General features: G+C 44.2%; 1 long non-coding RNA gene across 2 annotated transcripts in view; it reads left to right on the top strand.

Annotated features, from left to right (window-relative positions):
• LOC116585274 overlaps window positions 1-1,473 on the top strand; it is a 319,368-nt gene extending 317,895 nt beyond the window's left edge. For both annotated transcript variants that reach the window (XR_004283533.1, XR_004283534.1), the window contains exon 4: window positions 1,417-1,473. This is a non-coding gene — a long non-coding RNA (uncharacterized LOC116585274). The remainder of the gene's footprint in view (window positions 1-1,416) is intronic.
• The last annotated feature ends 14,562 nt before the right edge of the window (window positions 1,474-16,035 follow it).

The raw sequence follows: 16,035 nt of genomic DNA, 5'->3' as shown, positions 1-16,035 counted from the left end.
ATTCTTCTTTCCACACTATCACCTCCCGTCTGTACGGTGTCGGTCCACAGAGGTCTGGTGACGTCATGGTCCTTGCGTCGGGCTAACACTGACCAAGACGCAAGTGTTCTCTAGTGATGAGAAAAGTGAGCAAAAGGTTAAAGGATTACAGTACAGTTATCCTGAAACATCTGCGAATGAGTCATTCAATATAGTTGGCGATTTATTCCCTGAAATACAAGAATATTTTTGTTGTAATGGTTTTCCATGGAAATCATATTAAACAGACAAAATTTATTCTTCTCTTTAAGAGTGTATTCTGGTTATAATTTTGCCTTTCCTTTATTACTCAGTGTTCATTAAGTTACTTTTCTCTGCAACTATATAAGGATGATCTGGGTCCTTTCTTTTTATAGCTCTGTGTCACTTTCCTGTCAGCCACTGTCGCTGTCAGCCGCGTCTCCACACCCCCAACCTCCTCCAGACTCGCCTCTAATCTGCTAGGCTTGGAAGTCCACTAGCTTTGTGCACAAAAGTCATGGATCCAGTGCCAGGAAGTCGGCTCTGAGTCGCACAGGCACAAAACGCCTGGACTTCAGGCTGCCAGGTCCGTCAGTCTGGTATGAACTCCGCGAACTCTGACATCATTGGGACGCCCACAGTTGTTTTTATTTTATTTTATATTCCCAGCCATGATCTTGTTTACAGAGAGTGCCAGCTGAATTCAGGAAAAATGAAGTGCTTTAATCATAACTTGAGGAAATTCTAGGCAATTGTGAAGGCTTTACTGAATATAAATTTAGTATTTGACTATGAAAATGATATTCGGGAGTGAGGGGACCGAGCCTCCCCGCCGCAGCAAAACGCGTTTATTTATGGCTCTCAAAGCTCAAGTTCATGCTTATTTTATGAAATTTTAAAGAAAAGAAAAAGGAAACAAGTATCTCAAAAATATTACCAAAGATCCCTGCTATTAATATTAAAATCTTTCGGGGACACCTGGGGGCTCAGTCGTCGTCTGCCTTCAGCTCAGCTCATGATCCAGGGTCCTAGGATCAAGTCCCACATCAGGCTCCTTGCTCGGCGTGGAGCTACTTCTCCATCGGCCGCTGCCTCTCCTCCTGCTTGTGATCTCTCTCTCTCTCTGGCAAATAAGTAAAATTTAAAAAAAAAGGGTCCCTGGGTGGCTCAGTGGGTTAAGCCTCTGCCTTCACTCAGGTCATGATCTCAGGGTCCTGGGATCAAGTCCCACGTCAGGCTCTCTGCTCGGCGGGGAGTCTGCTTCCCTCTCTCTCTCTATGCCTGTCTCTCTGCCTATCTATGATCTCTGTCTATCAAATAAATAAATAAAATATTAAAAAAAAAATTTTTTTTTAATTAAAATCTTTCAGGAGCGACATTTAAATAACTGTTGTGTGTGTGTGTTTGCTCCCATAGAGTCCTACGGTAGAGGAGCTACATGACTCCGGTCACTTGGTGCATGCAAGTTTGTAGCCTCTCCACTTCATAGATCATGAGTATGCATCGCCGTGCTACGTAATCTCCATCAGCAGTTCAATGACTACATAACACGTCGAATGCATGTCCCTCAGTGTTCGTATGTATGGATCATTGTACATACTGGCATATTCACAGTTTTCCACTTACTTTATGAATTTATCTGTTTTGAGGTGTGGGGGGTTTTTTGGACACTTTGAACATAATTATTCATTTATCAGATGGTTGTAAAAGTCTTCCTTAATATTTTGTCAGTTTTAACCATACTACTTATGTTCATTTTTCTAGCAAAATGTATTTTACAAAAATAGGAACTAAAAGACAGAATTCATTTAGATGGAAATTTTCCCAACAGCACACTCTGTGAAAACACACTAATCAAAGACACGTGAGGCCGTTGGCTTACTCGGGTGTCAGAACGTTCTTCCTCTCATACTCATCGTGCTTGTTTTACACTCTGTCTTCTTTTTGCCATTCCAAATACAGTTGGCTCCTGACCAGCCCAGGAGTTAAGGGCGCCGACCCCCCCCACTCCGCCGCCCCGGCGCTGACCCCTCCGCACAGTCAACCGTCTGTATATGACTCGTGACTTCCCCAAAACCGCTGGCCTTTGTTTGCTACGTTTGCCTCCTCCTGACCAGAAACCTTACTGATAAAGTAAACAGCCTAAGAACACACATTTGCATGTTGTATGTATTATAGATTATATTCTGACGATAAAGAAAAGCAAATATTATTAAGAAAATCATAAGGAAGAGGAACTACATTGACAGCTCTGTACTCTATCAGAAAAATCTGCATATAAGTGGATCCCGCAGTTCAAACCTATGTGGTTCAAGAGTCAGCGGTAGGAATCTGTAAAAGGCGTCCGTTTTCTGGATCTTCTGTATTCTCCAATTTATAAATAAAATACTTTGGCTCCTTTGGAAGTAGTGGTGACTCAGTCCTTATATTTAAACCGTGTTATCACTTTTGTATTCATTGGAAATCGGAGATGATATTGCTTCACAGCCTCCCAGTGGACAAAGAAAATTGCTATGATAGGATGTACATGCGGCCCCGAGATCTGCTCACCATTGATCTTCCTCACACGTATCTTGAGAAAGAAAACACGGCTTTTATTTTTCTGCTTCTGAAGTACATGAAAAAAATAGCAAAGGATTTTAAAATCAGATCATATGACTTACCAAATTGATTAGAATTATTAATTTTGACTGTCTAGCATGGATTTCTATAAGAGGAGAAACTTCCCTTGGGAGACTCGATAATAGATTTAAAATGCTCATGCCGGGTATTACGCTTTTCCCGGAGATTTAAGTTAACCTCGAGAAAGAGTCCGAACGCACTAAGTCAAAGTAACAGAACCGTCGCTGAGAGACAACTGGCCCATCTCAGATCTGCCAGGCACAGACTTCCTGACATGGGCCAGCCACTGGCTTGTCTCAGCCTCACTTTCCTTGTTTGTAAAATGAAGTGGTTGCAGGAGGGCCTCTGAGATTCTCTCGGGGAGCCTTGGATGGACCGTTCAAGAGGCAGCGTTGGAACGTCCGTCCCTCTGCGAAGTTAAGCTCGGGGTATCCCTCGGGAAGATACTGGTTCAGCTGCCGAGACAGACTGTAGGGGAAAAACCAGTCCTGTCCCACTGGTTACTGCAGCTGCTGGTTTCACTTCCTGCCTCGTAGGCAGCCCCTGCTGTGACGTACAGGAAGGAGGCCTGCGGGGGAAGCAGACGCAGACACTCCTGGCACCGGAGGAAACTCCGAGTCAATCGCGCGCCTGTAAGGGGGTCCTGGCTATTTATAGCTGCGAGTACTTCGGGAGGGAAGGTGGCCAACAGTATCCACTTCCTCAGATAATACCCTCCTCGTGGGAAGGCACAGCCTGAAGGATGGTAAACATTAAGTCAATATTCCAAGGTCAAACCTCTTTCAGGTAATTTCCTTGCAAAAATTGTAACCAAATGTTAAATGTCAGTTGGAGGGTTTGGTTTTGTTTTGGTTTTGTCATGAATGCCTATAATTTACCAATCAGATAAGAAGCGGTTAGGGAGGCATCCAGTGGAAATGCTCTGGAACAAGGCTGGTCGTAGAGATGTCTCGTAAGGAGGTGGATTCATCAAGACTTACTGATGAGTGGCTGGTCCACGCCCACCCGAAGTGCTGCTGTATTTTGCCCAGCAGGTGACAGGCGGGGGTGCGATGTGCTGCTCCCGAGGGCCAAGACCGGTGTCCCAGCTCGGCGTCCCTCTGTGTGGCCGCTCCCGCTGTTTGCAGTGGCCAGGACCCCCTCTGAGGCTGAGTGAGACAGCCTTTGAGATCTTCTCTAACCACAACCCACAGTAGAAATCCATCCTGAACTATGTACCAGGAGCCACATGTGTGAACTATGTCCGTATGAATACCAGTAGACACATCAGGAAATCATACGCTCCCCGTGTGGGTGGTGTGATGAGACTCTGGTTCAGTCTGTGCTGCTTTGTTTACTAAGATGCCATGACAACCCACTGTGTGGACAGCATCATCCACAAGCAGGTCGTAGGCTACAGTTCGACAAACACCGGCCTAGACTGATAGTAAGGATGATGATAAATATAATAATAACAATAATAATATAATAAAAATATCAACCAACAGAACCCTGAGCCCTATTTACAGTTACCAGAGGAGTGACCCAGGCTGGAAGATGTGGAGGAGCGGTCTTCAGTCCAGGAGGACTTTCCGGGATAACAACTGACAGTGACTTTGGAGACTGTCTGTCCCCTTTCCACCTGTGCTGCGGAGTCATCGAAACAATGTTACATTAGGTCTTTGAAAGATCTGTTTCTCTATATATCCTGACCTTAACCGGATTTGAGAGTTAAAGGAAAATTCAGTTGTGTAGCACACCATTATTTTATAACTGCCACGAGGGAAAATAGGCTGTCATTTTTGATGGTGTAATGCCGCCGGTCACACGACACATCTCTACATCAGAGATGTTAATGAATATGAAAAAAATGTAAATCAACCCTGAACTAGTCACCTGGAGAGTTCTCTTCAAGCCTTCTGGGTCCCCTGTTCGTCCCTAGGTAAAACCAGCAGGGGTCTTCGCATCCGTGGGGAAAGTTACTTAAGATTGTGCTCCGTTAATCTTCTGCAGTTTCATAGAATTCTAAATGGGAAAGGTATCCTCAGTGATGATCTGGATTGTTGCCTGTTAACGGGTCAAGTATCCGAGAGCCAGGGAGATAATGTGGCTTGTCCCGGATAACATGAAAATGAAGATAAGGAGAAGTTTAAAGCAAACAAAAAGATCTAGGTTGTCAGAGAGGAGAAACAAAAGCAGTGCATCGAAACCAAGACTGGAACCCCAGCCGTGGTCTCCTTAGTCTGTCTCCTCGGTTTGTAATAATGGAATCGGTCGCATGAGAACAAGCTTCTGGAAAGGGACCCTCGTTGCCCTGTGTGTTTTGGACCCAGAATCTCCATTCTGTGAAGACAGAGAGATGACTGCCCGACCTTGCTGCTCTCGACTGCCTCCTCCATCATAGTACCCCTCCTCAACAATTCGCAGCCGTCTTACCTGGGTTTCGCTCCTGCTCTTCATTTTCCGTTGGACCGCCGGAATCTCGCACTATCAGCTCAGTTTGGTTTTGTGTTCTTTACGTCCCGTCCATCGTCCCAAGGAGGAGCTGGGTCGGCCTTTCTGTCTAGCTAAGGTCACGTGCCACACCATCCTCTCCCTCTGACCCCTGAAGAAGTCCCAGTCCGCCCGGCGTGGACGTCATGTGGTCGGAGCCTTCCCACGTCCGTTGCTTTACAGTTGCCCCTCATACCGATTCCTGTTTGTCCTTTCTTTCAGGTCCGATGTCCCCTTTTTAGTAGAACATCCTTCTGTTAACGGCGTTTTGTGGCCTCTGTATACCTGGACCACGTTCTCCGTCTCTTTCCCTTGACTCAGCCGTGCACTTGAAAGATGCTTCCGAACTCATCCCGACTTGGTACTATTGCGTTCCTCTGAGGGCACGGCCTTTGCGCTGCCCATAACTTTGAGGATGATGCCGCATCAGAAACTTTTTTGATTGCATATGGCTCCTGTCTTCAGAGCTGACCGCTTCGTGGGAACGAATATTCAAGGGCACGCGCACACGTTGCACACTGACACACAGGAAGGAGCACATGAACAGAGGAGCCAAGCTCTATCGATGTTTACTCAGGAGAGCCTAGTTCATCACCCCAGGAGCAGCCAAGCCGAGAGTCCTTGACCAAGCTAGAGACGGGCCTACCAACCCACCACTCACTCTCCGCATCGCGCACGTAGCCCGTACTGTTCCTAGTTCCTCAGGTTTGCTGCGTCATGCCTGAGTCTTTATTTGTATACCTTCCCTGCCGCCAGCGTCCTGACCACTCTCTCCATGGGGACTGCACCTGTCCTATCTGAAATCTCTCAGAAGTGCCTTCTTACCACTGCTGTGTGCACGTTCCCTCCATGGTGCGTGCGTGCAGCCCGAGCAGCTGTGGCCCTTCGCAGCCCTTGTCACAGTTGCTAACTGTCTGCTCACAGGTCTCCCTCCTCAGCGTCCGAGGGGTTTCTGAGATGAGGTGCGGAAGGTCCTCTTGGAAATTTTGGCAATTACAGTGGTGCTGGCAACTATGATTTGTGGTCCATCCATATTTCCACCCCCGCCCCAAAAAAAGAAAGAAAATAAATTTGAGAGAAATACTGTATCCGTCACTGGACGGAATGACCCTTTCCGGAGGAGGCCAGCCAACAGAACCCGTTAATCCTCCCAGAGCTCAGAGGCTGTTCTCGGAGTCTGGACGCTCTTCAGAGTTCATCTCTGGTGTGGAATGAGTCACATAAGCTTGTTAGCAATATCTTGGAAAAAATGTCATCTAAGAGGTTAGAGCCGGTTGGACTTGTGTTGCGATGACTCATCAGACAGCCCTCGAAATGTTGCTTTTTCTTTAAGGCTACAGGGGTTTTATCACTGCTGTGACATTGTCTAGGTTGGATAATACATGTTCTATCAGTTTGCTCGTTTTCTCCTGAATTATGGTTTACTTTAAAAAAAAATGAGTTTTATATACATATTAGCTTTAATACTGTTCTATTACTTCATTTTACTTCACTTGATATTTTACTATTGCTACTGCACAATTGACCTTATTTTCAGAGCCAGAGAAGGGATCCTCCCTGAGGAAGGAGATGTCAGTTGGAGTCTAATTGCAAGCATCCGTGATAGATCTGAATTTCAGTTAGTTTGCATCCTGGAACCCGTAATCTGGGAGATATTCCTTTTACCTTAAAAACGGACATCTCGGGACAGAGAAACTCACATGAGAGTTTCTGACTTTCCTGACTTGCTCGGGTCAGCAAGCTTAGCGTAGTAGCAGCGGCAGGAAGTCGTCGTCATACTCCAGCACCTGCGGAATGCCGCGTGCATTTTAAGGATGATGCAGAGGGCATCTGAGTTGCTCACAGCTTGATTAACTTCTGCCGTTTGCCACATAGGTGATGTAGGACAGTTTACTTTACCTCTGTCCCTGTTATCTGTAAAATGAGATTTGAAACATCCGCCTCATCGAGCTTTCTGAAACGTGTACGTAGGAGAGTGAGTATATGTGAAGGTTCATGTGTTAATGACAGGTACACATCAAATCTTTAAAGTGTTTATTTTTAATAACATTATTGCTTCTTGGTGTGCCTGGGTGACTCAGTCAATTGAGCATCTGCCTTTGGCTGATTCTGGGATCATGACCTGAATCCTGGGATCGAGTCCCACGTCAGGCTCCCTGCTCCGTGGGGAGTCTGCTTCTCTGCCCCTTCCCTGGCTGGTGTTTTCTCTCTCCCCCTCTCTCTCTTACTCACTCACCCTCTCTCTCAAATATATAAATAAAATCCTTAAAAAATAATAGTATTGTTACTTCTAGGCTATTTTATAAAATTATTACCTTACTAAATAGTTTTCACTCATATCTCACACTACTTAAATTTTAAAAAACACAATTGCCCTGGGGCTTTGGCACCACCACTGAAATTGTAGATTTAGAACTTCTTTTTTTTTTTTAACTTTTCATTTAAAAAATTTTTTATTATTATGTTCAATTAGCCAGCAAATAGTACATCATTAGTTTTTGAAGTAGTGTTTAACAATTCATTAGTTACATAGAATTTCTTATGTAACTCGTTTTATTTTATTTCTCATTCGGGATTTATTGCCGGCTTACCCTGTGCCAGGCACAAGCACTATCCCAAAGTCAAGTCACTGACAGACCCAGAATACCGTAATTGGTATTCGACAGAGTTCCTTGATGTGTAGTCCTTCTTAAAGCTCTCTGGTGATTTCTTTTGGCTGAATCAATTACTTTGGAAAATTTTATTGATCTAGTCTGAGTCTGAGTTTGGGAGACAGCATTAGAAAATGACTCACAAATTCAAAGAACAGCTTCAAAATTATTTTGTTCATGATATATAGGAAGACAGATCTTGATAATTCAGCAGAAAGCAAGAGAGACTTACTCCAGAAAAATATAGACACGCCTGCTTAGGCCATGAGGGGTTACCTCAGATTCTGCTTACGGAGTCCGGCTGGGGAAGATCCCGTAGGCAGCACATGCATGTAAATGAGCGCTGCATTTTGGAAAGTTTTCCACAGTTTAAGTGGAAAGACAATTTTAGAAGGCAGAAATCTAGATATATAAGCAATAAAATGTGGAGAGAGGGTGGAATCGCAGGTGGATTTTTTATTGCTGCGGCTCATTTTTAATGAATAAGCAAATACATCTTATGGAATAAGTCACATAGAAAGGAAAGTGAATGCTGCTCAAAATTTGATCTGAATGAAGTTCAAGGACTTCTATAGCAGTTCGGACCGTCTGGTAACAGGTCGTTTTATTGCTGACGTCACGGTGAAAGGAGGGGTGTGTTGTATTTAAAGCAGCCGACCCGAGAGACCCCTAGAACCTGCGGGGCTCGCGGGAACACTCAGAAATACCAGGAGCACATTTATTTCCTATTCATATGGGCAGAGCGTCTTCCACAAAATATTTCAAGTTCCTTTGCCAGGATCATTGAGACCAGTATGCACCCTACAACATTTCAGGAAAAAATGGTTGTTCTAGGGACCGGGGTGGCTCAGGTGGTTAAGCACCCAACTCTGGGTTTCGGCCCAGCTCATGATCTCAGGGTCCTGGGATCGAGTCCCGCACTGGGCTCCACGCAGAGCAAGGTGTCTGCCGGACATTCTCTCCCTCTCCCTCTGCTCCTTCCCCGCTCTCTCTCTCTCTCCCTAAAATAAATAAAGTCTTTAGAGACAGTTAAGATAAATACATGATTAGTGACTTAAAACGGTATTGCAATCACTTAGGATAAGGAATGATAAGAAAAATGAGAACTGTCAATTAAATTCTGAAACTATTGAGAATAGACGGAATGTACCCTAGAAGTTACGTCTTAAATAGAAGAGGCGGTGGTCTCCCAGGAGGGAATCCTTGGAGAGACGACAGAGACCATGAAGAAACGGTGAAATCAATACAAGAAGAGCCATTGGGTCCGGGGCTTACTGTGAAATCTAGGTATTGTAATTAATTTCAATCTGATATATCTAACTAACTGTCACAAGAGATTTTCTTAACTGTCCAGTAATTCCCTGAGTGAATCAGAACAGGTCACATAGTCACTTGAGAACACTACTCGAATACAAACCATTTTTGTCATCTTTATATTCCATGTGAAAACCTGTGCGTCAGATGAGTTTTTCTTTTAGTACGGAAATAGCATTATTCAAAAAAAGTTGTCATAAAGCGTGTTATTTGTTAAAATTACAATCCAATCATAAAAAAAGAAGAGTCTGCAAGTCATTATAAGAGAGTGACACAGAAAACTCTTGGTAAAGAACCAGTCTGTCCTGCTAGTAACCAGCTTGCAGAGCTTATTAAGAAGAACTAAACAGATAGAATTTTACCAAAAAATTGTTATGTTCATAAAAATGGCCATACGAAGCAGAAACTTTCTGGTTGTCTTGCCTTCCAAAGTTAAAATCTTAGTAATTAGAATTCAAAAACCAATACGGAGAATCACTATGTAACTGCTTACCACAAAAGAGCAAAACACGCCACATGTCAGACCACAAAATGTCACAGAACTCAACTTCTTCCTCAACCAGAAGCATAAAGGCAGTCAAAAAATAAAGAATGCTTTGTGTTGTAAATTTGGGTCTGGATTTGCAGAAGCAGGATTAAAAGAGTCTTTAGTAAAAGGAAGCCCAGCCATCTTGAAGGTGAACCCTCTTGGCAAGAAGCTATTAGACATTGAACTTTCAGTTAGACGTGGTTCAGGTAGAGCTTCACGTCAGAGAAGGAAAAGCCAGAGGCAGCCGCCTTGAAAGAGACCCCCACGACGCCACACCTGCTAGTGAGTGAGCCTCACCCACCCTGTTGTCGATTAAAAGCTGTCGTTGGTTGAGGGCAAGGAAAGATGCTGGGTTGCCAGAGAAGTACGGTATGGTGTTGGCTCGTTCATTTTTACATGCTGTTCCTTTCAGATGTGACTCTCTCACCATTGAAGAAGTAGAGTGGAGGTTAATTACATAACTCTTCATTCTAATAATGTTTTGTGATTAGCCTCTACCTTCCCCCCATTCTAAACACTGCTTGTCTCAAATGGCAAATTGTATGTGCCATGAGTCATTGGTCTTTCTTAGTAATTAATTCTTATTTATCCAGAATTCCACGGATAAAGAGACTCTTCCAGTAGAGAGTTCAAGCAGAGACAGGTAGTAATGTTTCTAGTCTTCCATTTGTGGACTTTTCAGGGGTGGGACATAGGAGAAATCTCAAATTGCTTAACACATATTTAGTTAAACAACGAACGATTTCTATTATTGTAGCTTCCCCCTTCTAAGACAGTTAGGGGAACAAAGTGAAACTGTCTATCAGGATTATCACATATTACATATTGCGATTAGTTTACTAGAGAAGGCCTGGTAGGGGCCGGATGATGGCACTCCGTGCAGACGTCTAGTCAATCCGTGCTTTTAATGTCAGTAACTTTAAGTATAATGGAAAGTATCATTTCTCTCCACACATCTAATTGTTTTTGCAATACCACAAACAGAACTTGTATTAGTAGAAATTATTTCCCAATAGTTTTAAACCAGTTCTATCCCATTTCCTGTCCAAAATATGGTAATTTGATGACAAAATCAACCCTTTCAGAAAGAAAGGAATCTTAATGTATTTTTTAAAAATTAAAAATTAAATTACATATATAAAAGAAATATTAACATGTGTTATCAATGTTGCTAAATATATAGCTGTGTGATTTTTGTTTCAAGGATAGATTCTGGATTGTTCATTTGAAGAAATGTTTACTGAACATCTGTTATTTGCCAGGTAATAGGGAATTCTGATCTCCAGGCATTTCCAGTTTAGTGGATAGTAAATGCTATCATAAATCTAGTAATCTATTGACTCATTTTTTTCTGAAACGTATATGGTTCCACTAGACATAAGGCTAGGTAGATCGAGGGGCTCAAACAATATTATCAGGACCAGGGTCTCGCTCTCTGCCTTCAGCTCTAAGCTTTGCCTTCTTTGTGACAGTGTCACTCGCAGGCAGCCGACGGCTCCAACAGCTCCAGGCTTACTCCCACCACAGCAGAAACCTCATCCCACTAGTTCCTGCACAGTTTCCAGTGCTGATCGAGCCTTCCTGAGCCACACGTCCACTTCCGAAGCAAGTGATACACAGATACAGTCTGGTCCTGTGATAGACGACTCTCATGAGCCCAAGGTCACAAGGACTGATTTAGCTATGGGTGAATCCGAGGAAGAAGCCAGGTGCTGCTACCAGAAGAAACAAGAGATGTCCACCGTATGCGATCACTGGTCATATTAAATAGCACGAGATTTAAGGACTCTGCGCTGAATCGATTTCTCTGTTACATCGGATGTATCTCTTCTATCCGTGAATGTAATCTATAAGGAGAGTCTGCAGCGGGCTACTCGAGAGGAACATGAAGAATCACTTACTCCAGCTCAAGGAGCTGCGCGTCCGTCCCGCGGACCACTGAGAAGCCTGAGGTGGGAGCCGGCAAAGTGCGGAACGAGAGATTGCCCTGGAGATGAGGTGGGATAAAGTGAAGGAAAGGAAAACACGGTAAAAACAGAGAAATGTTTCTCTGGTGACTCAGCAGGCACCTACACCCTCAATCCGCTGACGCTTAGGCGCGACCTCTACGGTCGGTTCTGGAAATGCCTCCGAGCCCGGAGAGACAGGAAGACCCAATGAGTACAATGACTTCCCAGTAATTTTAAATTCCAAACTAGAAGAACTGTTTCTAAACGCTTTCATATTTTATCTCAGATAAACTGAACAAAAGCAAGAAACAAACAAAAAATTTAAACTTGAACTCAACCCCTTCTTTTTGGAGAAGGGTGTTTGTTTGATTTTCCAAAATACTGCTTCAGTGATGCTTTGACATGTCAGGTCAGCCACATAAGCAGGAAGTTTATCAGTAATTTATCAGTAAACACATAACTGTGTTTTTCCACAGGACCAAGATGTTCCAATGGCTTCTCAGTAAATGTGTTTACTTCATTAAAGATCTATTTTCACAAGCCAGAGGTCATTACTAGTCGTGGCTGCCATGAATGTGTCATAAATAAAACAAAAACTAAGCACATTAAACCATTACTACGCAGAAATCCAGGCTTAGGAACAGTCGTGTACTAAACAATCCTCGTTAATATGTTCTCAAATCTTTCTAACTTAGAGAATGCCTAATGTTATCTTAAAAATCGCTTGTTCCTCACTTTGTGTCTGCTATTGTAGCACGTATCAGGTGGCGTTTTTATAAACTTTCTTGCACCTGCCGTTTTGTGGAGGATTTATGACAGTTGTCCTTTGTTTCTTTCCATGTCTGCCTTTACACCTGGACTGTGAGCTCCCAAAAGACAGGATTAAATCTGTCTTTTTATCCCCATCAACTGTGCTTGGTAAATACAGATACACCTCATAAATGCTGAGTAAAATAAAGAAAGGATAAATGTTTTAATGAACACTTCCATTTAAATGAATTCCTGAACTCCTGTTTATTATCATCTTAATTAGTGTTCATGTTTTAATTGCTTCAGAACTCAAGTCTGCATACGCTAACCAGCTCCCAGGTACATACCTGCTTATAGATTATGACTTATGCCGAGAGTGGGGAACGACAGAGTAGTGCCGGGCCAGGTCCCCTGGTGGGTGCAGGCGTGACTGGCCGTGTCTGGTTAACGCACAGGACAGACCCCCAGTTGCCTTTTTGTGTTGAGTGAACAAGAGACGCCCAGCGAAAAACCTCTTAACTATGTTTACTGCTGCGATTAGACGCGTGTGGGTATGTTTGGTGAACTCTTGCGTCTTCTCTGAAGCAGATTTTCAGGTTGGGGGACTGCGATTTCTTCTGGAAGAGAATGAGTTTTAAGGGAAAATAGCCAGGCTTGATAGGCCAAGCCAATGGCGCTCCTTCCTGACTTTGGAAGGAAAGAGAATTCTGCGCCCAGCAGGTGTGTTGCTTGGATTCTCTCCTCTGCCCAACATTACACCCAGGGAAGGTAGCAAGGCAGAAAGCTACGCCAAAGCTGGAGAGACTCTCTCAAGAAGCTAACACTTGGGGTTCTGTTTTACAGTCCACTGGGGTCCTTCGAACGGAGTGTAACAGGAGGTGAGGCGGCTGTTCTGTCTCTCCCCTTCCTCACCAGCACTTTTTCGTGTGCTACATAAACTTCAGGGAAGACGTTTACTCTCCTGCCTTCATGTCTCCACAGAGGAAGGAACCTGTTCTTCTTCCCACCAGGACTGTGGTGTTTGAAGCGAACTTCTAGCTTCTTTCCCAGCCCCGCAGAGGAGGAGTCGGGGGCAGGGGGCCGTCCCTATATTGCAAGTGACTGTTCGTGCATAGATCTCTTGCTCCGCCGGACCCACATGGGAGCAGCGGACATTCAGACCGCCTGGCTTACTCCTACCCTTCCCTCTCCGTGCTCTGGTCTGCCAGTATAACAGGTCGACGAGGCAAGACTGTGACCTTCCGACCACTGCCTGCATGCCGAGCTCGCTCTAAAAGATCCATCTGGATCTGGGATCACCTTCCCAACCCACCCCGGGATCCAGATGCCCCCAATGTCTGCATTTTGGTGGGAACAGGGTGAAACACTTCGGTTTTAGATCCAAATCACATTCTCCAGCCCAAAATTTACCAAAGTTTACGAGACACACTGGGCACTTGCCCAGTTCACTCATAATCCGGTTCATTAATAAATCCACCGGTGACCATCGATGAGCTATCAGTTCCTAGACTCTGCACTTTATCCTTTGGAATCTGGAAGGGAGTCAGGAGGGGTCATAAGCTCCTCTGGCGTCCACGTGAGGTACTGGTCTGCCGCCGTCACGGCCCAAGGAATCGGCGGGTTGTGCCCAACAGCGTCGTGGCAGAGGATTGACACATGCCCTAAGAGAGCCAGCACGGCAAAGCCTGACGGGCAGCGCTGGTGAATTACGCCGGGAGTGGTTGCCCCTGGTGGAGCTTCGGGAGAAGCTGGGCGCTGATGGCGGGCTGCGGTGCCCAGCAAGAGTCTGTCCATGAGGACCTGTGAGAAGCCAAGGCACCACCTGGGGGCTTCCAGAAACGCTCCGAAGATGGAGAAGGTTTCCGTGGAGACTGAGGACCTCCACCACGTTGGTGAGGCCATCGACCTCGTTGGTACTCACAAACTGCTGGCTGCCGGGAAAGTCATGGCCACTTTGTTCCACTCTCCAGCTGAGCACTCGGTCCTCGGGGCCCCTTGTCTGAGACGCGTGAGCATCGCAGGGATAGGACTGACTAACTCACTTGAAGTGTTGACCATTACGTCGCTATTAGCGGGATGACCAGTGAAACAAGGAAGCCACTGTGGTTCGGAGGTGTGAATGAGCTAGTTCAAGGACTCCAAGTAATTTTTCGTGCATTTCGGAGTGAGTTCGGAATATGAGTGAAAGAAGCCCGCAAGCTAGAAATGAAGGCTCATCCTTTTAAATATGTTTTCAAAGCCGATGTCATTATCCAATGTATCTTGGGGATACAGAGGATTCTCTGTATCCTCAAGAAATTCTCTTTCTTGGCACCTCACAACCACACTGCAGATCAAAACTGTTTGTTCTCAAAGTGAATTTCTTTCAGCTAAGTTATTATTTCAAAGGATAATGCAAAATCTGTACACTGTTTCCATCTGAAAGCTGATCCAACAATCAGATGCTGCTTAACGCATGTTTAAAATTTGACTTTTGACTTACCAATCAAATATACACAAATACTCACATGCATACACAAAATTTTATTTTGCTATAAAATGCATCTTTTCAGTTATAAATATTATGGTTATAATTTTAGACATTTCCTTTTTGCTCAGAAGCAACTGCTTATTCTCTTCCAGATAGTAGTAATATTTGTTTCCTATTTTCATTGAAATGAAAGCTCGGACAATTCTGAAATCTCAGAAACATTTTTATTTGCATATACTTTTATTTATTTATAATAAATCCTTCTATGATACTTATGATATTCATCTGGATTTTATTCTTTCTACTCCCAGGAATGTTTGTATCTGTTACTCTCTGTCTCCTGGATCCGTATCAGAATTTGAGGTTTTTTAGACACCAAATTCACATCTAAATTGAGTTTGATAAACTTTCATGTCATTAATCTATTCCGTGTATTTAAGGGTTTAGTTCCACAATTACATGTGTTCTCAATATTCTAAACAATTAGGCGGTCTTTAGAATATTTTTGCAGCTGTGTTGACAAGTTGGCAAATAGGTATTTTTTTCTGCAATTCTGCCCCAGTAACTTTATCTCAAAATTAATAATAATGTATTCCGGTCATGGAAGGGTGGTTTGGTGGGGCGGAGGAAAGGAGTGGATTTTGGAAAAGGACACCTGGGGTCAAACTGCTTCCTCGCTGTGCAGTGTGGAGTAAGTGGCTGCCCGCCCCAGAGCTCGGCATCTGCGTGTGCGGACTAGGAATCGCGCGCACTGATGAGCAGATTAAAGAAGACCACGTTTGTGAGTACTTGTCACACAGGAGGCACCGAAAAACGCGAGTTTCATTATCTAATAGCATCTTCCTCCCTGGAAGCAGACTGTGTCTGGGGATGTGCTGTACCATTCATCTCGGGAATAGCTATGAAGCCACGGGACTGTGGGGCTCCACGTTACCCCAGAGATCAGTTAATTATTGGAATTCCACAGATACGAAGCCCGGGCGCTGGAAAGTAAAATGTCGCAGAGAGTCCTTTTCCATATTTTGTATAATAAAGAAATTGGAGGCAGAATCATTACTGGCTCACGTTTCCATCTGAAAACTGCAGGCGAAACCAACCCTCAGAAAAGTGGCGACGGGCGTGAGCCAGACTTCCTGACAGTGTAAGGTTCATTCCTCGAGTAAGAGAAACACAGCCTAGTTTGAGACAGGGATTTCTTCACTTTGCTCTAATGATGCAACTGAATGCTTTGCAAAACCTGAAAATTATGAACTGAATGAGTATAATCTGTTGTCCAAC

Source organism: Mustela erminea, chromosome 2 (assembly GCF_009829155.1).
Source record: "Mustela erminea isolate mMusErm1 chromosome 2, mMusErm1.Pri, whole genome shotgun sequence".
NCBI lineage: Eukaryota > Metazoa > Chordata > Mammalia > Carnivora > Mustelidae > Mustela > Mustela erminea.
This window is presented reverse-complemented; position numbering and strand designations above follow the sequence as displayed.